Source organism: Ranitomeya variabilis, chromosome 5 (assembly GCF_051348905.1).
Source record: "Ranitomeya variabilis isolate aRanVar5 chromosome 5, aRanVar5.hap1, whole genome shotgun sequence".
Classification (NCBI taxonomy): domain Eukaryota; kingdom Metazoa; phylum Chordata; class Amphibia; order Anura; family Dendrobatidae; genus Ranitomeya; species Ranitomeya variabilis.
This window is the reverse complement of record NC_135236.1, coordinates 561,815,856-561,838,439: the sequence shown is the minus strand read 5'-3', so window position 1 is coordinate 561,838,439 and position 22,584 is coordinate 561,815,856. Positions and strand designations below refer to the sequence as shown.

At 42.8% G+C, this 22,584-nt stretch overlaps 1 long non-coding RNA gene across 1 annotated transcript; it reads right to left on the bottom strand.

Annotated features, from left to right (window-relative positions):
* Positions 1 to 8,724: 8,724 nt before the first annotated feature.
* Positions 8,725 to 17,164, bottom strand: LOC143776511 (uncharacterized). Its single transcript, XR_013215852.1, has 3 exons — positions 15,143 to 17,164; positions 13,919 to 14,170; positions 8,725 to 13,800 (listed from the first exon to the last, which is right to left on the bottom strand). It is a non-coding gene; the product is annotated as an uncharacterized LOC143776511 (long non-coding RNA).
* Between the last annotated feature and the right edge of the window lie 5,420 nt (positions 17,165 to 22,584).

Here is a 22,584-nt window from a genome sequence, read left to right as displayed (position 1 = left end):
AGATGTTACAGCATTGTGGAGGGGATTTTATGAAATCCCGTCTCCACTATGCGTGCGAACACGCATCCGGCGGCCCTACGTTTCCGGACATGCGGTGCCTCTTTTTAGAACACAGCATGTCCATTTTACGCTGCGTCGCCGCAAGTTAAATCACAGAGCCCTATGAATGGGGTGTGGAGATTCCGGATGTGTGCAATGAACACATCCGGAATCACCGCCCGTACAGAAGGGGGCGGCGCTTTGGGCAGAGAGAGTTTTCCACCGGCAATCCGGAACGTGGAACCTTACCCTTAGGTGGTAAAAATACACTTTTTCATTTCTGACATGCCACTTTGCATTAATTCTTGAAAATCACCTGAAGGGTGATTACTACTTGATAGCAGTTTTCAGTATGTTGGGGGGTGCTGTTTTAAAATGGTATCATTTTAGGAGGCTTTCCAATATATGGGACCCCCAAAGTCCCTTCAAACCTGGATAAATCTCTAAAAAAAAGTGCGCAGGCATCGGGCCTCTCTGACCTTTCCCGGAGCCTGCGCACTGCAGTACTTTTCTCTGCTCTCAACAGGGCAGACAAAGTACGCCTGCGCTGGAGCCGCAGCGTGAATACAAGAAGAGGATGTCATCGTAAGAAGATGGGAGGCCCCGAACCGCGACGCCCATCGGACCAGAACCGGACCGGGACCGCCCCTGGGTGAGTATAATCTAACCTCTTTTTCTCATCTTTCAGGATACATCGGGGGCTTATCTACAGCATTACAGAATGCTGTTGATAAGACCCTGATGCTGGTTGGCTTAGCTCACCTTCGATTTTGGGGGTGACAGGTTCCCTTTAAGAGAAGCATAGCATCTAGATCACATGAAGTAACATGAGAAGCAATGGGATGAAACAGAAAGGGAGAAGATACAGATTAGATATTAGAAAAAACTTTTTGACAGTGAGGGTGATCAATGAGTGGAACAGGCTGCCACAAGAGGTGGCGAGTTCTCCTTCAATGAAAGTCTTCAAACAGAGGCGGGGCTTATATCTGTTTAGAGAAGCCTGCATTGAGCCTGGCCCTGGAGGTCCTTTCCGATGCTGACATTCTATGAAAAATGCATGTAATCCACACCTAAATATGTAAAAAAAAGTTTTGTCAAAGCCAAGTACCAGGACGTATAATAAACAAAGCAGTGTTATTTAAAGCATTACTGTGGCGCCCCCACTGCCGCAGGGCCGAGGGGTACCCGGTACCGGGCCTCTGAGTCTCTGCTCTGGGGTTGTCACGGTGGCTAAGCCCCGGTCCGTGACCCTGCCGTGGGGCGCACAGCAAATGATATGACGGATGACGGTGGTGGTGAAGCTGTGATGGTGCGGTGCAGTTGTGGGGTGCAGGTCGCGGTTAAATAACGAGGACACCAGGTTGCAGTCTCTTTACCTCTTTACTGAAGATCTCTGGGTCCTCAGTCCAGAACACGGTTCACCAGGCTGCGCAAGTCCAGCCGGTCCAATGGCACCTCCAGAGTTCTCTTCACAGGTGGAAATCTGTGCCTTCCTTCTAGCGCTATGTGTTGCGGTCCTTCCCTGCTGTGCTTACGGAAAGTCCCCACAACTGTTGTGTCTGTTTCTTAAGTTCCCTCACAACTCGATTAGATGATGTTCTGCTAATCCTCCGTCCCTCCCTGATGTCCTGGTTGGGACGGCAGCCGTTTGACGGGTAGGCTCGGAGCTCTTCCGGGACCCTAAAGTCGCCCCTCTCCACAAGTTGCCCCCCAAGACTGCATAGGTGATTTAAGTTAGACAGCCCGCCTTAGACTGACTGTCCTGCCGCTGTTTAGAGTATTGCTTGAAGCTAGATATTATGATACTCCCTTGGCGTTCCGGCCACCGGTAGTGCGCCTCAGTAGGGTGTTGCTTCGGTCTTACAGCACGACCCCTACTGGTATTCTCCTACTGCTTGATTTCGTTTCTCACTCAGCACAATCTATCTCGCTTCTGATCCTTCCTTGGGCACCGCCGCTATGCTGAGCAGGCACGGTCCCGTTACGTTCGTTCAAGTTGCCAAGCCTCTGTCAGGATCCCACCCCTGACAGAGACCCTACTGTATCTTCCCCCACAACACCCTCTGCCACAAGGTGTTGCCTGGTTCCAACCCAGTCAGCTTTCTGATCTAACTTCCTGCCTGACCCCCAGTTTACCCACTATGGTGGGGAGTGGCCTAGTGAATAGAACCCTTAGCTCCCCCCTGAGGCCCGACTGTGAAATGTATTGGTGTCTGTGATACCTGATCAGACGAACTCCTTCAGTGCCATCAGACGTACCATAGCTCCCCTTAGTGGCGGAGCCACAGTACTGCAACGACCAGGACTCTGGGGCGCTGCATTACACACCAGACAAAAAATGCAGCGTCAAAAATACGATAACAACGCATGTTAAAAAAATGCGCTCAAAAACTTAATGAAAAACTGCAAGTATCCTACATTAAATAATAGGTAAAAAAATTGTGCTAGTATTATTTGTCCCTTGTACTGTATGTGGTAGTATTGGTATATTGATTTTGCTAACATGGACTGTGTTGAGTATATAATATGTGGTCATGGTCTCTTGTACGTGATATTATTGGTATATTGATCTTGGCATAATTGCTTTTGTTCAGTAATAGTTTGGGCTTAATATTTGTTATTTAGTAACTATATGACTGTATTATTTACAACTATTAATAAATAAATTATCTTATTGCCATGTTTTTCTGTCACATTTATATATTGTATTTGTATTATTATTTTTATTGGTTCCTAACATAGACTCTATCAATGTTACTGGGGGCCCCATGCAACATGCTAGGTGTGCGTGCATATTTTGAAGATTTTTTGTCTACTTAGGCCTCCCCTATCAAGGTTTCTAGGAGTTCACATTGCTGCCATAGACTCTATTGGAAATTTGCGGGCAGGGGTTTTGGCACATTTGACAGGCAGAATATTGTTGTATGCAGCACTATTTTCCCGGTACAAATGTGGTGATAATCATCGTGTGGTTGTTCAGGATGACTATCGTGATTTTATTCTAAACGGAGGAACAATACTAATGTGAACACAGTCAAAGAGTGACAGCTCTTGCTGTTATTGCCTAGCGTAACCCTGACTATAGTCTAAAGCAGGGGTCCCCAACCTGTAGCTCGGGAGCCACATGTGGCTCGCGATCCCATCAATTGTGGCTTGCGGCTGTCTGCCAGCTTGGTGCATTAGCTCCAGGTCTAGCAAACAGGTATGAAGAGCACATCTCAAAATAGTGAACTTTGTGAGTATCCCTCCACAGAAGAGCAGACCTGGATGCACATATACAGTACTGGTCTTGGGGGTTTAGAGAAAATTTAGATATGGTGTGCTGCAGACCGGATGATCCTATTGGTCAGAGGAGATGCTTGCAGCTGGATGTGACATCGTGCTGGGAGTGCTTGATGAGAGGGTGCTGATCACGGGTATTGTGTGAACCCCTGGATACTGGTATACTACTTGGGGGTGATTTCTGCTGAAAAGCTTTGGTTAGATTCATTATTCCCATAATGAGGGCTTTGGTAGCATTACTGTGAGGAGGGCAGGAGCTGGATGTGGTTCGCAACCCACTCTCAGAGCTGTATGTGGCTTGCAACCTTCTCACTGAAGTGAATGTGGCTCTTAAGATCAGAAAGGTTGAGGACCACTGGTCTAAAGAATCCTGGTTAGGAAACACAGTCTGATCAGCAGGATTCATCACAATTCACTATTAGATGATGTAGGACAAGGGTTATCCACTATTTCCATGTGCCCATACAAAACAGAGGAAAGTGTAGAAGGGAAATCTAATGCATACCTCCCAACTTTTGATGAACAGAAAGAGGGATAAATCATGCGGCACGCTAAGCAGCAAATTTTGGCTACGCCCATGGCCACACCACAATCCATAGCTATTTGCCATTTCTTTCTTCAATGGTTGGAGGAGATGTCAAAAGGGCGGTGACAGTGAGGGACATTCAGAAGATGCCCAAGACTGCAGGGCCTAGACTCAAATCCGGGACTGTCCGCTGTATCTGTGACAGTTGGGTCTAGAGATGAGCAGATCGATTCACAAGACTCCAGTCCAGCATCCAGACCAGTGGTGCCTGGCGACTGGACAGGAGGCTGCAAATCTTTTACCATCTGGCATCCCCGGAGTGGCTTTGGCATAGCCAGGGATTTCACGACGTCATCTGTGTGTCCTGCTTCATCTCTAGTTGGGACCTATGGATTTATTTTTGTTCATTCATTCACATTCAGAGCAGCCAGAACTTTCTCATCTTTAGGTAGCTTCACTATACAACATCTGTATTTTTGGTGTCTGTAAGGCCATGTTCACATGTTGCATAAATAATGTGTTTTTTTTCTGCAGGTGTTCCACCAAACTATACAATAACAATCGCCTCTGATTACTGCATTTTTAGGCCTTTTCCCCTTTATTTGATGTGTTTTTAGAGCAGATGTGTAGCTGTGTTTTTTAAGTGCTTTTTATAGTACAGAAAAGCTTTGATTCTGCACTTAAAAAAGTAACCGCAGTTTTTTACATGTGTTTTTTATAGGCTCCACGTAGAAACCTCCAGAGAAAAAGCACCATAACTGCACACAGGGCCGGTGTCAGTACCCAGGCAAGTGCCGGGGACCTAGCGAGACGGGGGGGCATTCACGGTACGGTACACTGAGGCTCCGGGGGGCCCCTGCAGACCCTCAGCTAGCTGCAGATCACGCAGCCACTATGGGGCCCCTGTGAGGCAGGGGGCCCACCTGCCGCCAGCGCTGACTCCCCCGCTGCCGCCGCATTGAACTATACCGGAATCTGCCGGTACAGTTAAAAGCAATGATGGAGGAGACAACGTCAGCTGACGCTCGGTCTCCCATCATTCCCCTCTGACACTGCGGGTGCGAGATGAGACAGGAGCAGGGAGCAGCGCGGGCACGAGGAGAAGTGAGGAATGTGGTTTTTTTTACTATAACAGTGAGTATTGGACTGTGAGGCCATTCTCGGGGGGAGATGCGGGCTGTGCTATATACTACATGGCTGTGCTCTATGCTACGTAGACTGTGCTATATGCTACGTGGGCTGTGTTATATACTATGTGGCTGTGCTATATACTACGTGGACTGTGTTATATACTACGTGGGCTGTTATATACTACGTGGGCTCTGTTATATGCTATGTGGGCTGTGTTATATGCTACATGGGCTGTGCTATATACTACGTGGGCTGTGTTATATACTACGTGGCAGTGCTATATACTACATGGCTGTGCTATATACTGCGAGGCTGTGTTATATACTACCTGGGCTGTGTTATATACTATGTGGCTGTGCTATATACTATGTGGCTGTGCTATATACTATGTGGGCTGTGTTATATGCTACGTGGGCGGTGTTATATGCTACGTGGGCTGTGTTATATACTACATGGGCTTTGTTATATGCTATGTGGGCTGTGCTATATTCTACGTGGGCTGTGTTATATGCTACGTGGCTGTGCTATATACTACATGGGCTGTGTTATATGCTACGTGGGCTGTGTTATATTCTACGTGGGCTGTGTTATATACTACGTGGTTGTGCTATATACTACATGGCTGTGCTATATACTACATGGCTGTGCTATATGCTATGTGGGTTGTGTTATACACTGTGTTCCAAATTATTATGCACAAAGAGTTTAGGAGTGATAAGGTTAGAATTTTTTTGCTTGTCATTTAAACTCATTGATGGTGATGTGTGTCAGGGCTCTTTATATCACTGAAAGCAATTGAAGATACCTGTGCAAATTAGTTTGGCAGGTGTGTCCAAATAAAGGCAAGACTACTTAAGAAGGCTGTTCCACATTATTAAGCAGCCTATATTTTTTGCCAAAATGGGAACGAAAAAGGATGTGTCGGCTGCTGAGAAGCAACAAATTGTGGAGTATTTAGGTCAAGGCATGACTACAATCAACATTGCCAAGACACTTCATCGTGATCATCGCACAATCAAGAAGTATGTAGCTGATTCCCAGCATACACGTGTGCGTGCTGATAAGGAAAAATTGAGGACTCTTTCCAACAGGCAATTGCGTAAGGTTAAAAGAGCAGCTGCAAAAATGCCTTGTCATAGCAGCAGACAAGTTTTTGAAGCTGCTGGTGCCTCCAACGTCCCCAGAACAACAAGATGCAGGGTCCTTCAGAGGTTTGCAGTTGTGCGTAAGCCATCCTGTCGACCACCTCTATCCACTGCACATAAGCAGAAACGGTTCCAGTGGGCCAAACGATACATGAAGACTGACTTCCAAACTGTTTTGTTCACTGATGAGTGCCGTGCAACGCACGATGGTCCAGATGGATGGAGTGGAGGATGGCTGGTTAAAGGACACCCCATGAAAACATGGCTAAGGCGCCAACAAGGAGGAGGTGGAGTAATGTTTTGGGCTGGAATCATGGGGAGAGAGATTGTCAGCCCCTTTATGATCCCTGAAGGGGTAAAGATGAACTCCATAATCTATGTGGAGTTTCTAAAACAACACTTCCTGCCATGGTTCAAGAGGAAGAACCGTACTTTTCGTAGCAAGATCATTTTCATGCATGATAATGCACCGTCTCATGCTGCAAAAAACACATCTGCATCTCTGGCTGCTATGGGCATAAAAGAGGACAAACTTATGGTGTGGCCACCATCTTCCCCTGACCTCAAACCCATTGAGAACCTCTGGAGCATCATCAAAAGGAGTGTCTATGATGGCGGGAGGCAGTTCACATCTAAGCAACAGCTCTGGGAGGGTATTCTGTCCACATGCAAAACAATTGAAGCAGAAACCATCCAAAAACTGACAAATTCAATGGACGAGAGAGTTCAGAAGCTTCTTTCGAACAAGGGGTCCTATGAGCAAATGTAACATCACCTAGAATAAAGTTTTCACTTGAAAACTGTTTGATTTCATTTTGTAATAAGCTGATAATGCTTATAACATCACAATTGACCATTTTTTTGTTGAAAATAAAAAAAAAAGGTTGAAAACTCTGCTGTGCATAATAATCTGGAACATGCATTTTGAGTGTTTATTTTTTTTTTAAAGATACTGTTTTCATAGGCAGTTTGATCCAAAACATTGCAATGATACTAGAATAGTAGATGACTGGAAAATAACAATGACTGCAATTCAGATGGGTAATTTAGAGAAAATAGGAGGAAATATTATTTGCATAATAATTTGGAACACAGTGTATGCTACGTGGGCTGTGTTATATGCTACGTGGGCTGTTATATGCTACGTGGGCTGTGTTATATGCTACGTTGGCTGTGCTATATGCTATGTGGGCTGTGTTATATACTACATGGCTGGGCTATATACTACATGGCTGTGCTATATACTACGTGGGCTGTGTTATATACTACATGGCTGTGCTATATACTACGTTGGCTGTGTTATATACTACATGGCTGTGCTATATGCTACGTGGCTGTGCTATATACTTCATGGCTGTGCTATATGCTACCCATTTTGCACTTTTACAAATGTTCTACGTTAATACTTTCTAATTGTCATATTCAATGTATGCAGTTTTTTCTTTGCAGCAAGTTCAGCTAACAATAAAATGCCTACTGGTAACTGAGGAAGAGGGAGTAGGTCACAAAAATTGGCATATAAGGGGATGACTTATATGAAGCCCCTCTGCTGTATGGTATTGTAGAATTTACAATAGCTATCACTCATGTAAGAAGTGAAATCTGGCATTATACTATGCCTATATTTCTCTGCTGTATCTGTGCATCATGAATCGTGGTATGTGTTAAAGGGGGGGGTCCACTGAGACTCTTTCACCCGGGGCCCTCAAAAACCTGGAGCCAGCCCTGACTGCACAGGTGAGCAGTGTCTTTAGATGCACAGTGGGTGCCGTTTTCATTAAATCACATCCACTTAGTTTGGATAGATAAATACAGCAGAATTTCTGTGCAAAAAAAGCAGAAAAAACGCAGCATTTACGCTAAATGTGAACATGGTCTAAATGTCGAAGCAAAGTGGATGAGATTTTGTGAAATCTGCGCCCTCGGTGCATCTCAAGACGCTGCTGTACTCTGCAGTTTTGGTGCTTTTTTTTCTCTATAGGCTTCTATGTGGATCCTGAAAAAAAATTCTGTTGCATTTTTAAGTGTAGAATTTAAGCTTTTCTGTAGAATTAAAAAAGTTAAAAACGCATCTTCACATGTGCACCAAAAACGGATCAAATATGGGGGAACATGCATGAAAGAAACACGGCAAACAGGCAATGATTAGAGAAGATTGTTATTGCATGGTATGGTGTAGACACATGCAGAAAACGTGCAGGAAACAAAGCAGTAGAAGAATTACAGCATTTACACTACATGTGAACAAGGCCTCATCATTACATTTCTATTACATTTTTCTATGAGATTAACAGAAAAAATATCAAGCACACCATTTTTTACACCATTTACTGATCCCCATAAATGATCTGATCTCTGTGTTGTGCGGGTCGTTACAATTACAGGGACACCAAATATGTTTGTATTATTTGCTGATTTGTGATGTTTATTATTTTTTAAAAAGCAAATTAAAACTGACATTATTGTAATTGGTTTTCATTATTGTTTAGTATTTTTATAGGAAGAAAAAACATTTCTTTTTTCTCCCTCTAGAGTACAGAGACATAAAAATACACTGCTATGTACAGATGTATCTCAATGTAATCTGCTTGTAGAGTTAGAGACTGCATGTATGCAAACTTCTCCCTGTTACAGACCAAGAGCCTGTGGTTCAGTATGTTTAGTGTTTGCTGGTAATGTTGAAGGTTGCGGGTTTCAGACTTGTGTAGACTCACAAAAGAAGAGAAAATTTCATTTGTGTAATTGCTTTTTATTGTTTTCAGTCGTTTTATAGGAATTAAAAAAATCTTTTTCTTCGCCTCAGTATACAAGTACAAAGAAATACACTGAAGTATGCAATGTATATGTATAATCTGCTTCTGGGTTCACTGCTTGCAATACATCTCAAGATTACCAAATTCTCCTATGTTTATCATTATGTGCTATGGCTCCTAGCTAGAGCTGCTGACTGAGAACATGGAGATGCAAGAATGAGTCCAGATCACAGGAGAAGAAGTATGAATATCATCATTTATGTCAGTGCAGAGAGAAGCAGTCCTGTTCCCAAGGAGGAGCAATGAAGACGTCAGAGAGAGGGTGAGTAAAAGAAGTCAGGACAGTCCTGCTGAAAGCTATGCTAGTGTGTATGTGTGTCCAAACTCTTCCTCAATGCCAGGTGTTCGAGTTAGAAAGAGTGAGCATGTTGACTCTCTTATAAGCCACTGCCAGAGATATCTGGCAGCAGCTTTTTGCATTCTTCCTATGCCTATTCTTATTCCTGTCATATCTTTTCTTCCAGGATCCGCACTATCCTGAGTCTGCTTATGTTTCAGGGTAGGCTCAGAATCATACAGAGAAAGATGTGGCAATCAAAAGACAACCACTTCCCCACCACCAGATAAAAAAAGACAGACTGCAGCTCTGTTAATTCAGCCCACTGATCATACGGAGATAAATGCAGGAGCAAGAATTCACAAATAGACATCTGCTGGCTGCGAACATTCAATGTCTTATGTCACTGGAAGGACGCTATCAGAAAATACTGTCACGGGCAGCCATGGGTGCACTATAGACGTCAACTTTTGGAAAACCAGGTTGTTTTATATGGAGGTATAGTTCTTTACCAGGGCACGATGACATAGCATTATTATGTCTGTTTGTGGCATTGTTGTAGGGCTACTGTGAATAACACCCTTTGAATACATATTTTCTTATTGGGAACTAATTAAATTTCTCAAATTTCACTTACGGTAAATTGAACTGCAATACCAAACTGTCAGAATTGTCACTCTGATGATGATCGTAGAAGATGCATACTTTAGGTTCTAAGGCCAAGTTCCGTGATTCATAAGTGACCTATATGACATTGTACAAGCCTTGCTGCTGCCTGAGGACACAGCTGAAGGAATTCCTGCACTATTTGTCAGCACAGAATGAAATTAGACAGTGATTTCTAAACAGGCTGGCTGGTTTATAGGAAACAGAAACCTCGATGAATATAGGCATTCAGCTAGAATGAGCACTGCACCTCCCTATTGTCAGCACTGCTATTATTATGGAAAAATACCACTAAGACTTGTATTTTTCTCACTTATATTGCACTTTATAGACATCATCACTGTCCCAACGGGGCTCACAATCTAAAGTATGTCTTTGGACTGTGACAGGAAACCCAGTCAAACTCAGGGAGAACATACAAACGTCCTGGGTGGGATCTGAACCCAAGATCTCAGCACTGAAAGGAATGCTACAATGCTGACCATATAAGTGTGTATGTGTATGCATACTTTTACATGAGATTGAGGTTAGACAAATTATTATTATTGATTTATATAGCACCATTAATTCCATGGTGCTGTACATGAGACGGGGTTACATCAAAATACAAATATCACTTACAGTAAGCAAACTAACAATGACAGACTGATACAGAGGGGAGAGGACCCTGCCCTTGCGGGCTTACATTCTACAGGATTATGGGGTAGGTTGAGGGTTGCAGTAGCTCCGATGGTGTTGAGGTGGCCGTGTGGTCATTACAGGTTGTAGGTTTTCTTGAAGAGGTGGGTTCTCAGGTTTCTTTTGAATTATCCAAATGTGGTTGATAACTGGACTTGTTGGGGCACAGAATTCCAGAGGATGGGGGATATTCGGGAGAAGTCTTGGAGGCGATTGGGTGAGGAGCGAATAAGCATGGAGGACAGAAGGAGGTCTTGGGAGGACCGGAGATTACGTGAGGGAAGATAGAGAGATTAGTTTGGAAATATATGGAGGAGAAAGGTTATGGATGGCTTTGTAGGTCAGTGTTAGTAATTTAAACTGGATAAGCTGGGAAATTGGGAGCCAGTGAAGGGATTTTTGAGCTGGAGGCGACAGGAGGTAGCGAGAGCTTGGATGTGCAGTTTGAAGGACAGGGCAGAGTCTAGGGTTACTCCGAGGCAGCGGATTTTGGGGACAGGGGAAAGTGTGATTTCATTTATTTTGATAGATAGATCAGGTAGGGAAGATATGCGAGATGGAGGAATATGCTACTATTTAAGGCATAATATCTGGAGGCAGAAGCATGGCATCTATAGGCAGCCAGTCCAGTACTTCTCTCCATGAGCTTCTAGAATGAGCAGTGCCCATTAGTTGGTTACATTATATTGGGATGCTCAACTATTGGCTATATTCATTGACCACATCAATTTGAAAATGGGTTTTATGCCCAAGCCCTAAAAAACAGCAGGGTCACTGCATATTTGTACCCATGTTAGAGTGGATTCACACATTCAGGTTTTTAAGGAATCAGAAAATACGTATCACTTTTGTATCTGCTCAGGCTTTTGGCTAAAACACTGCAGCAATATCTGCATGTGTGACTCCATCTTTATAAAATCATTCTTCCCTATAGCAGTGCTTCCCAAACTGTGAGGATAAACCAACCAGGTGCCCCCTAGAGGTGCGGAGAAGCTATTACAAACTGCACAGTCATTTCTATGGTTTTACTGCATTAATGACTCAAAAAAGAACTTGGGGGACACACGAAAGGTGAATCAAGCATACTTTGCATTTTGGCATACACCTTCACCTCTAATCATGAAGCCAAGACATTACCTTGGTTTCTCTAGTGATGCCTTCGCCAGATATTGCTTTATTTGGGGAAGTCCTAGAAGAAAACGATTGAGAATCCCTGCCCTAAAGTGTACAGCGTCTACAAACTAGCTTCCCCTTTGTAAGTCACACAGTTCCCATCACTCCTTTCTGTCTTCTGGCATCAATAACCAAGATCTTCTCTCATCTACTGAACCATCCTCTTACTTTATCTGCCAGTTACTCTTCCTCTATTGTGTCACTTCCCTTATATATTTATTCCTAGCTGACATTTGTTTTTAAAAGTTTCTAACACTGAAATAATGGAGGTATTGCTTCACCCTCATATTGTTCAGGTATCCATAGATCGTCTCAGAACTTGTAGTGCTTTAGGTTTAGTGTAGGAGAATCATGGGATTCTGGGCACCTGCAATATATCAGAGTTTCATGACTATGAAGAAAAAGACTTAGTGTTTTTAACCCCTTTCTGACATTAGACGTACTATCTCGTCGAGGTGGTATGGGCCCATACTACGGGGGGAGCGCGGCCGATCTCGGCCGGGTGTCAGCTGACTATCGCAGCTGACATCCGGCACTATGTGCCAGGAGCGGTCACGGATCGCCAAAAATGCGCCAAAACATAAAAAAATGATATAAATGAGGTATCGCTGTAATCGTTCTGACCCGTAGAATAAAACTGCATTATCAATTTTACCAAACGTGGACTGGTATATGCGCACCCCCCCAAAAGAAATTCATGAACAGCTGGTTTTTGGTCATTCTGCCTCCCAAAAATCGGAATAAAAAGCGATAAAAAAATGTCACGTACCCAAAAATGGTACCAATAAAAACGTAAAATCGTCCCACAAAAAACAAGACCTCATATGACTCTGTGGACCAAAATATGGAAAAATTATAGCTCTCAAAATGTGGAGATGCAAAAACTATTTTTTGCAATAAAAAGCGTCTTTTAGTGTGTGACAGCTGCCAATAAATAAAACACTATAAAAGTAAATGAAACCCCCCTTCATCACCCTCTTAGTTAGGGAAAAATAATAAAAAATTTAAAAAAATGTATTTATCTCCATTTTCCCATTAGGGTTAGGGTTGGGGCTAAAGTTAGAGTTAGGGCTACAGTTTGGGTTGGGTCTACAGTTAGGGTTAGGGTTGGGGCTAAAGTTAGGGTTAGGGCTAGAGTTAGGGTTGGGGCTACAGTTAGGGTTGGGGCTACAGTTAAGGTTGGGGCTAAAGTTAGGGTTGGGGCTAAAGTTAGGTTTAGGGTTGGGGCTAAAGTTAGGGTTAGGGCTACAGTTAGGGTTGGGGCTATAGTTAGCGTTGGGGCTAAAGTTAGGTTTAGGGTTGGGGCTAAAGTTAGGGTTGGGGCTAAAGTTAGGGTTAGGGTTGGGGCTAAAGTTAGGGTTTGGATTACATTTACGGTTGGGATTAGGGTTAGGGGTGTGGTTAGGGTTATGGTTGGGATTAGGGTTAGGGGTGTGTTTGGGTTAGGGTTTCAGTTAGAATTGGGGGTTTCCACTGTTTAGGCACATCAGGGGCTCTCCAAACGCGACATGGCGTCCGATCTCAATTCCAGCCAATTCTGGGTTGAAAAAGTAAAACAGTGCTCCTTCCCTTCCAAGCTCTCCTGTGCACCCAAACAGGGGTTTACCTCAACATATGGGGTATCAGCGTACTCAGGACAAATTGGACAACAACTTTTAGGGTCCAATTTCTTCTGTTACCCTTGGGAAAATACAAAACCGTGGACTAAAAAATAATTCTTGTGGGAATTTTTTATTTTTTTATTTTCACAGCTGTGTTATAAGCTGTAGTGAAAGACTTGGGGGTTCAAAGTTCTCACAACACATCTAGATAAGTTCCTTAGGGGGTCTACTTTCCAAAATGGTGTCACTTGTGGGTGATTTCAATGTTTAGGCACATCAGGGGCTCTCCAAACTCGACATGGCGTCCCATCTCAATTCCAGTCAATTTTGCATTGAAAAGTCAAATGGCGCTCCTTCCCTTCCGAGCTCTACCATGCGCCCAAACAGTGGTTTACCCCCACATATGGGGTATCAGCGTACTCAGGTCAAATTGCACAACAACTTTTGGGGTCCAATTTCTTCTGTTACCCTTGAGAAAATAAAAAATTGGGGGCAAAATATCATTTTTGTGAAAAAATAAGATTTTTTATTTTTACGGCTCTGCATTATAAACTTCTGTGAAGCACTCGGTGGGTCAAAGTGCTTACCACTCATCTAGATAAGTTCCTTAGGGGGTCTACTTTCCAAAATGGTGTCACTTGTGAGGTTTTCAATGTTTAGGCACATCAGGGGCTCTTCAAACACGACATGGCGTCCCATCTCAATTCCAGTCAATTTTAGATTGAAAAGTCAAATGGCGCTCCTTCCCTTCCGAGCTCTGCCATGCGCCCAAACAGTGGTTTACCCCACATATGGGGTATCAGCATACTCAGGACAAATTGCACAACAGTTTTTTTCTCCTGTTAACATTGGTCAAATAAAACAAATTGAAGATGAATTAAATTTTTTGTGAAAAAAAGTTAAATGTTCATTTTTTTTTTAAACATTCCAAAAATTCCTGTGAAACACCTGAAGGGTTAATAAACTTTTTGAATGTGGTTTTGAGCACCTTGAGATGTGCAGTTTTTAGAATGGTCACACTTGGGTATTTTCTATCATATAGACCCCTCAAAGTGACTTCAAATGTGATGTGGTCCCTAAAAAAAATGTTGTTGTAAAAATGAGAAATTGCTGGTCAACTTTTAACCCTTATAACTCCCTAACAACAAAAAAATGTTGGTTCCAAAATTGTGCTGATGTAAGGTAGACATATGGGAAATGTTACTTATTAAGCATTTTGTGTGACATATCTCTGTGATTTAAAGGCATAAAAATTCAAAGTTGGAAAATTGCGAAATTTTCAAACTTTTGCCAAATTTCCATTTTTTTCACAAATAAACGCAGGTAATATCAAAGAAATTTTACCACTATCATGAAGTACAATATGTCACGATAAAATAATGTCAGAATTATCAGGATCTGTTGAAGCGTTCCAGAGTTATAACCTCATAAAAGGACAGTGGTCAGAATTGTAAAAATTGTCCCGGTTATTAACGTGCAAACCACCCTTGGGGGTAAAGGGGTTAAAGCGTAAAAGTGGTTTTCATTTTTATTTCATAAATCAATGGTACATACTAAAATAAGCAACGTTGTAATACATGACATTATTGATCACTCATTATCAAAATTCTCAGTTGTGAGATAAAATCTGGATTCAGTGAGCACATACTGTCCCATTACTGAGATAGGAGATGAAAGCTGCTACTGATAAGTATGCTGAAGGAGGGAGATGAGGAGTTCTGCCTCCAGATCCTCCCCCTCTCCATCTACATAGAAGTGTGGTTTGTCCTGATGAAGAGGTATGAAACGCGTTGACAAAGCCGCATCCTTACTGTATCTGGTCTCTCATCGTACGTTGCTTCTTCCGCAGCGCGGGATTACATCCACTTTTCTCCAAGTTTGCACACTATCATTTGGTGGATATAGAAAATAGGAGAAAACGGAGTGTGTATATTTCAAACAATTCAGAAAATGTTACCGATTCTCAAACAATTCTAAACATGTTAAAAAGAGGTACAAAAAGACAGACCAAAAGTGACCCCCATTCATCATAAAAGACCAATATCATATATATCTTTACCAATGTCAATGGTGGCAGAGGAGTTACTACTCCGATATAAGTGCTAAGCAGTGCCCACATTCAGTCAAGGTCCTCCAATGTGTAAAGGTAAAGGATAGACACTTACTATCTTGTGTGGTGAACGTATGATTCATATGTCCTATGCAAAGATTAACCTGCCCAATTCCAGCCTCGCTGAAGCATCCCCAGATCCTCAACGATCCTCCACTAAATTTCACAGTGGATGCAAGACACTGTGGCTTGTACGCCTCTCCAGGTCTCCGTAGTAGGATGTATGAATAAAGCAGCATACAAGATTATCCTGGAAAAACAGTTGATTCCTTCTGCTCAGGCAATATTCCCCAACTCTGAGGACTAGTTTTTGCAGCAGGACAATGCGCCATGCCACACAGCTAGGTCAATCAAGGTGTGGATGAAGGACCACTACATCAAATCCCTGTCATGGCGAGCCCAATCTCCAGACCTGAGCCCCATTGAAAACCTCTGGAATGTAATCAAGAGGAAGATGGATAGTCATAAAAAAAAAGAAGAACTGCTTACATTTTTGTACCAGGAGTGGCATAAAGTCACCCAAGTGCAGTGTAAAAGACTGGTGGAAAGCATGCCAAGACGCATGAAAGCTGTGATTAAAAATCATGGTTATTCCACAAAATATTGATTTCCGAACTCTTCCTGAGTTAAAACATTAGTATTGTTGTTTCTAAATTATTATGAACTTTTTTGTTATTTTGACCATTTCTCATTTACAGAAAATAAATACAAAATGTATTGCTTGGAACTTCAGAGATATGTTGTGAGTAGTGTATAGAATAAAAGAACAATTTACATTTTACTTAAAAATATACCTATAAAGAGAAAATCAAACTAAAAATTTTTCAGTGATCTCTTAATTTTTCTCTGTATACTGATGTAATATACTGACCAAATATTCAATGTATGAACGTGGCCTTAACCCATTAACGACCGTCGATAAGCCTTTTACCAGCGGCAGTTATTACTCAGCTCCTCTCCTTAATGGCGCTGAGAAATAAGGGTATAGCGCCCCCCCAGCATCGGAAAATCTCCCCGAGATAGCCGAGACCCTGGAGAAAATGATCAGGGCCAATTTTTACAGTCCCCAGTCACGTGATCGCTGTTATTCACCAAATCACGGCAATCATAAAATAAAATGTCCAATTTAAAATAATTCTCTTTCCTCTGATTTGATCTTGCATATCAAAGAAGAGAGTAATGGGGTCCCCTGAGCTACATCCGGGCCCTCTTGATCTGTCCCCCAGCCCTCTATGTCATCTTCCTGGATAAAAACAGCAGGTGCATCCGCAGTGCGCCAGTCGAGATCTGCTGTCCGCTACCAGGCAACAATATGGAATTTTTCCTATTGGTTCCTTTTGATCACTGTGATAGATCATATCACAGTGATGAAAATATGGGGTATCGCCGTACTCGGGAGAAATTGTACAACATATTTTGTGGTCCATTTTCTCCTGTTACCCTTGTGAAAATAAAAAAGTAAATTTTATGTGAAAAAACTTAAATATAATTTTTTTCCTTCCCCATTGTTTATTATACGTCCTTGTGAATGGTGTCAGTTTTGGGTATTTTTTGCCATATAGGCCCCTCAAAGTCATTTCAAATGTGAGGTGGTCCCTAACAAAAATAGTTTTGAAAATTTTGTTACAAAAAGGAGAAATCACTGGTAAACTTTTAACTCTCATAACACAGGTCAACAAAAAAAATTTTTTTTTCTGGTGTCCAAAATATTTTAATGAATTTGGGGTATTTTTGGGGTGCTGATTCTGAATATGCTATCAGTTTTGCCAGATTGGCTCAAGTTTTTGAGATTTTTGGTATCTTATTTATAGCACTTGTTGGTAAATGCGACGCATCATCTCATTAATTTCTTTGGATTAGTACTTGAACTGAGCAGTTCTCAATATAGTTTTGTGTTAATTAGTGTTCTAAAAGTTTGTTCATAGCTTGATTTTTGCACTAACTTTATGTTGTTGTCTGTTTTCCAGTGAAAAGCATGAACTCATCAAGAAGAAGTTGTCTTAACGATCCAGACTCATTCTGTTACATTTGTGGTGAATACACACTGCCAAAACATAGAAGAAACATAACAGACTTCGTAAAAAAAGTGTATCGAATTATTACGAAAATGGAGCAAAGGACAAAGAAAAAGCTTCAAATTTGGTGTTCCAATGGTGTGGAGAGAGCCAAAAAATCATCATGATGACTGTTATTTATGGTAAACACAGGTACAGGCACATCTTCACAATGAGGGACAGGCCTTCTTGCAGATTCCATGTTACTCCCATTTTCGTTTCTTATGCTTATTGAATCCTTGCACTTGCACTGCACAGAAATAACAGTCATCATGATGATTTTTTGGCTCTCTCCACACCATTGGAACACCAAATTTGAAGCTTTTTCTTTGTCCTTTGCTCCATTTTCGTAATAATTCGATACATGCTTTGCACACTATGTGTGGTGCCCAAAACTTGTCTTGGTCCCCAAGCATAACCCCAAAATAGGCAAAATACACTTTGTATATCTACAAAACTTATGCAAGAAGTTCTGGATGGAGAAATTTTACCGGCATCCAAGACAACACCATTTGCATAGCCAGACTTCCGGGGCACACAGGTTACAGAGAAGAGCCGCGCATGCGCAGAGACGAGCAGTATGCTATGCCCACAGTTGGGCAAAGCATAATGCGCAGGCGCGAAACACTACTCAAGCGCCGGGAAGAAATTACTTAGGGAAAAGCAAGAGGTGGGGGAGAAACAGCGAATTCACAACGCCCATTTGACCAGACCGCCGTGATTGACTGGCGAAAACGGTGACTTTACTAAGGTATTTTGGCAGCAAAGGTGGCGAATCAGGGGACAATAAAGACACAATTATAAAGCACAGCTCAGGTCCTATTTAAAGCTATTTTTAGCTCATATTGAAAAAACGGGGTGACAGGTTGCCTTTAAGGGCATAAAAAATTTAAAAGCAGCTGAAAACTGAAAACTGATAAATTTTAAAAATTCTTGCCAAATTTCAATTTTTTCATAAATAAATGCGTCATACCAAATAAATGTTACCACTAACATGAAATACAATATGTCACAAAAAACAATCTCAGAATCAGTGGGATCCGATGTGAAGAAGCGTTCATAAAGTGACAGCGGTCAGAATTGTAAAAATTGACCTAGTCATTAAGGTCAAAATTGGCTCAGTCACTAAGGGGTTAAAGGGTTTTCTGAGACTTTTCTTAGGAAATGCCAATAATATTACCAGTCCTCAGCTAGAAGGAAGCAGGCTCTTCAGTATTTATCTGCACAGACTATACATTTTGCCCGTGCTGTGCCTGGTGCTGCAGCTCCCTACTGCTTAGTTCCAAGTAGATGGGACTCGGTTTGAATACCAGGAAAAGGATTTGAAAATGTAGAAACTGCGGTGGGCTATGATGTAAGGGAGCAGCATGTGCTGGTGCGCAGATGCACCTTCAATCGGCTGACCAGCAGAAGTGAAAGAAGTCCATCTCCACTGACCCAATACTGATGAACTATTCTAATGAAGTTAGATAGGGTAAATCTAATCAGTATTCTGTGGCATAGCAATCTCCTATAAGATTTGTAGGTCAACAGTGGTGAATGTAATCGCAACGTAGTCTTGGCAAGCCCACTGATAGATTCTCCAGCTTGTATGGGTGATTTCTCTATGTATATTAGCACTATGACCACTTGCTTTTAATCATTTCTGACCAGTAGAAAACAGAGCAAAACAGAAAAGTAGCTAAAACAGACATTATATTACTCAAGTTAAATTATTGGGGCAAAAGTTAAAGCGTTTTTTCGTGAAGGCATATTGTTAAGATAGGCCATCATTTAGGCCGGGTTCACATTTGTGTATGTGTGCGCAGCGTATACCTGCATACCGATCTGCATGCGTCTTGCGTATATATATTTAACATTGTGTGCTCAGGGACATGTGTTAGCATGCATTCGCATGGGGATGCGTATGCATGCATCGTTTCGCGGTGTGCGGCGAACATAACATGTTCGCATTTTTTGAGGCGTCAATTTAGTGCAGACGTACGCATGCGGATGAGTGCGTCAAAACAACGCATTACTGTCTATGGGAACGCATTGGTGCGCAAGGACATGCTTACACATGCGTTCAATATGCAAGCGTACTTCACACTAATCATGTCCAGGAAATGATGTCACCACCTGCAAAATCCCTGACGTATAAAAGGGAGTCTGGAGACAGGTAGTCCATTACTCTCAAGACTCTGGATGCGAGCACAAGACTCTGGACAAGACTCTGGATGTAAGTACAGCAGCTTTGATAATGTATGTCTGTCTGTCACTGCATTCTGTACTCTGTACTCATGTTTTCTTTTCTGTTCCTTCTAGACCAGGGGTCTCAAACTGCATTCCTCAAGGGCTGCAAACAGGTCATGTTTTCCGGATTTCCTTGTATTGCACAGGTGATAATTTAATCACCTGCACAGATATTGATTCCAGCACCTTGTGCAATGCTAAGGAAATCTTGAAGACATGCACGGTTTGCGGCCCTCAAGGAATACAGTTTGAGACCCCTGTTCTAGACTGTGTGTTTTTCCTGTCCTGGACTCCTTGTCTGGCTTGCTCATTCCTGTGATTATCTGTTGTGGATTGCTCCTGTGGCCCTGTGTAAGTATGAGTGTGTGTACTATGTTGCTCTGCCCAGTCTCACATTCTGCCCAGTTTCACCATCCTTTGTCACTTTGTGTCTTATTTTTTCCTTTTTTTCCTTGTAGACTGTGCGGTGCTGCTGTCCCCGTTTTGTGCTCCTTTTCCGGTGCGGTGCTGCTGTCCCCGTGTTGAGCTGCCTTTCCGCTGCGGTGATGCTGTCCTCGTGTTGTGCTGCTGTTCCAGTGCTGTGCTGCCTGCTGTGCAGTTGGACTGCTGCCTGTAATTTAAAGTATTAGCCTTCAATTTTTTATTTTTGCTTAAATTACATTGTGTTTGTCTGTTTTAAACAAGTTCAATTTATCTTATCTGTTCATTTCTGTAGTGTTTCACTTGACTGCTGCCTGCTCTTCAAACATGTCCTCCAGTGAAGACCTGACTGCCTCCCAGGGTGGACATGACACTGATTATGTAATCACATTTGATATACTGATTGGTATGTGTTGACTGACAATACTACACATGTGGTGAATCATGTATTTTCTTCACAGGAACTTCCAGTGTGGAACAGCAGGAGCAGTCAAGTGGAAATGAATCTTCCCAGAGTCGTCGGGTTCTAATTCGTGAGGAGGAAAGACAGGGTGTGAGTATGTAAGCATTCTTTTCATTATCAGACTTGTAATTGGATTTTATTTCAGTTTTGTATATGTAAAACTGTAGTACTTTTTTTTTTTCTTATTTTATTTGATCTATAGGTTCGACAACGTGAAGGTCAACATGTTATTGACAATGACCTACTCATACCACTGATTCAAGAGCATGCACTGAAGACCCCCGTGATCGTAATCATTCCGACTGAGAATTTTCGTAAGTATTGCAATGTGGTCTCTGTTTTGCGGTAAATGTTGTTGTCTTTTCTTACAATTTTTTTTCTTCCCCCTTCACAGTGAAGAGAGTAAGAGTTTGTTGGTGGTCGGTAAAGGATAGCTTCAATAAGGATATCAGACAGGAGGTGCGGGTTAAAAGTGGTGCTGCTCCAAAGCTTTCGAAGTATAAATATAATCGTATGTTGTCTTTTCTGAGGCCTGCGCTTGCTCAGTGAACGTGAGTATCATTTCTGTTGTCTATTATATAAACTTGAAAATTTTTGTTAGTAATGTTTTTCTCTTATTTTCGACACAGAACCTGGAGCAGCACTATATAACCTGGATCTTTCTCTGTTGGAGCTGCCCCTCATCGACCAGCCAATGAACAATCTCAACAGTTCCAATAATCCACCAGCAATGTAGCAACCGGGCAGGCTTCACAGGCTGGGGAACAGGCAGCCGGTCCATCAGATTTTCCCCTCTCCCAGCTCTCCGCCACTGCTTTTGTTCGGACTTCTCGTCAGCGGCAGAGGGCCTGGGAGAGGTCAGTCATGCCCGAGTTTATTCAGTTAAGCTCAGTCTTCCAGAATGGGATGAAGGTGATTGGAGATAAACTGGACAGTGGGTTCACTCAGGTGAACACACTTTTCCAAGATGTCCACAGACTCCATAACCACCTGGCAGCCGACCTTCAGAGACCGGCAAGACATTTTTTTTTCAGCAATAGAGTGGAGCGTGTCGGAAAACCTTACGCCTGAACTCCAGCTGAACGTCATGCAGGCCTGCCAGGCTGCTTATAGCCAGGCATTACAGCAGCAGCTGTCCCGAAGCTATCAGCCGCAGGCCGGATTTTACCAGCCTCAACAAGCACAGCATCACTGGCCTGTTCCACCAGTTCACACCTACACCACGCTCCAGAGTGCAGAAGCCCTGCAGCAAGCAGCATCCACCACGCTCCAGAGTGTAGCACCCCTGCAGTAAACAGCATCCACCACGCTCCAGAGTGCAGCACCCCTGCAACAAGCAGCATCCACCATGCTCCAGTGTGCAGCATCCACCATGCTCCAGAGTGCAGCACCCCTGCAGCAAGCAGCATCTACCTCACTCCAGATTGCAGCACCCCTGCAGCAAGCAGCATCCACCACATTGCACAGTCCAGAACTATGCGTTGCTACAGAGGCAAAAACAAAGAAACTCAGAAGGATTCCAACTATTGACTTGGCACTGCACCATAAGACCAGGAGCAAGAAATGGTCCTACCACCTCCACCCTCACCTCCCAATGTGTCTCTGTTGTCTAATATGTCACTACCTTCCCTTGGTTGTCTCCCTTCCAATTTGTCTATTCCTTCCCACAGTTCAACTTCTAATGTGTCATCTACTCCCAATGTGTCCAGTCCCATCCATGAGCCAATCCTTCAATTAATTGCCCCTTCCCCTGTAACCCCTTCATCATCAAATGTTACCAAATCAACCCAGCTCAACACCAAGGTCCACAATATATCACCGTCATACAGACCCCCAACATAAAACCCATTGTCTGTTGTTAAATTATATTTTTATTTTGTTTGCACAATCCCTCTTTTCCAGGACGTCCCTCCTGACAGCACCCTGGAGGACGTCCTCCTCCCCTTGCTGGGACAGGAAACACACGAGAGTTCA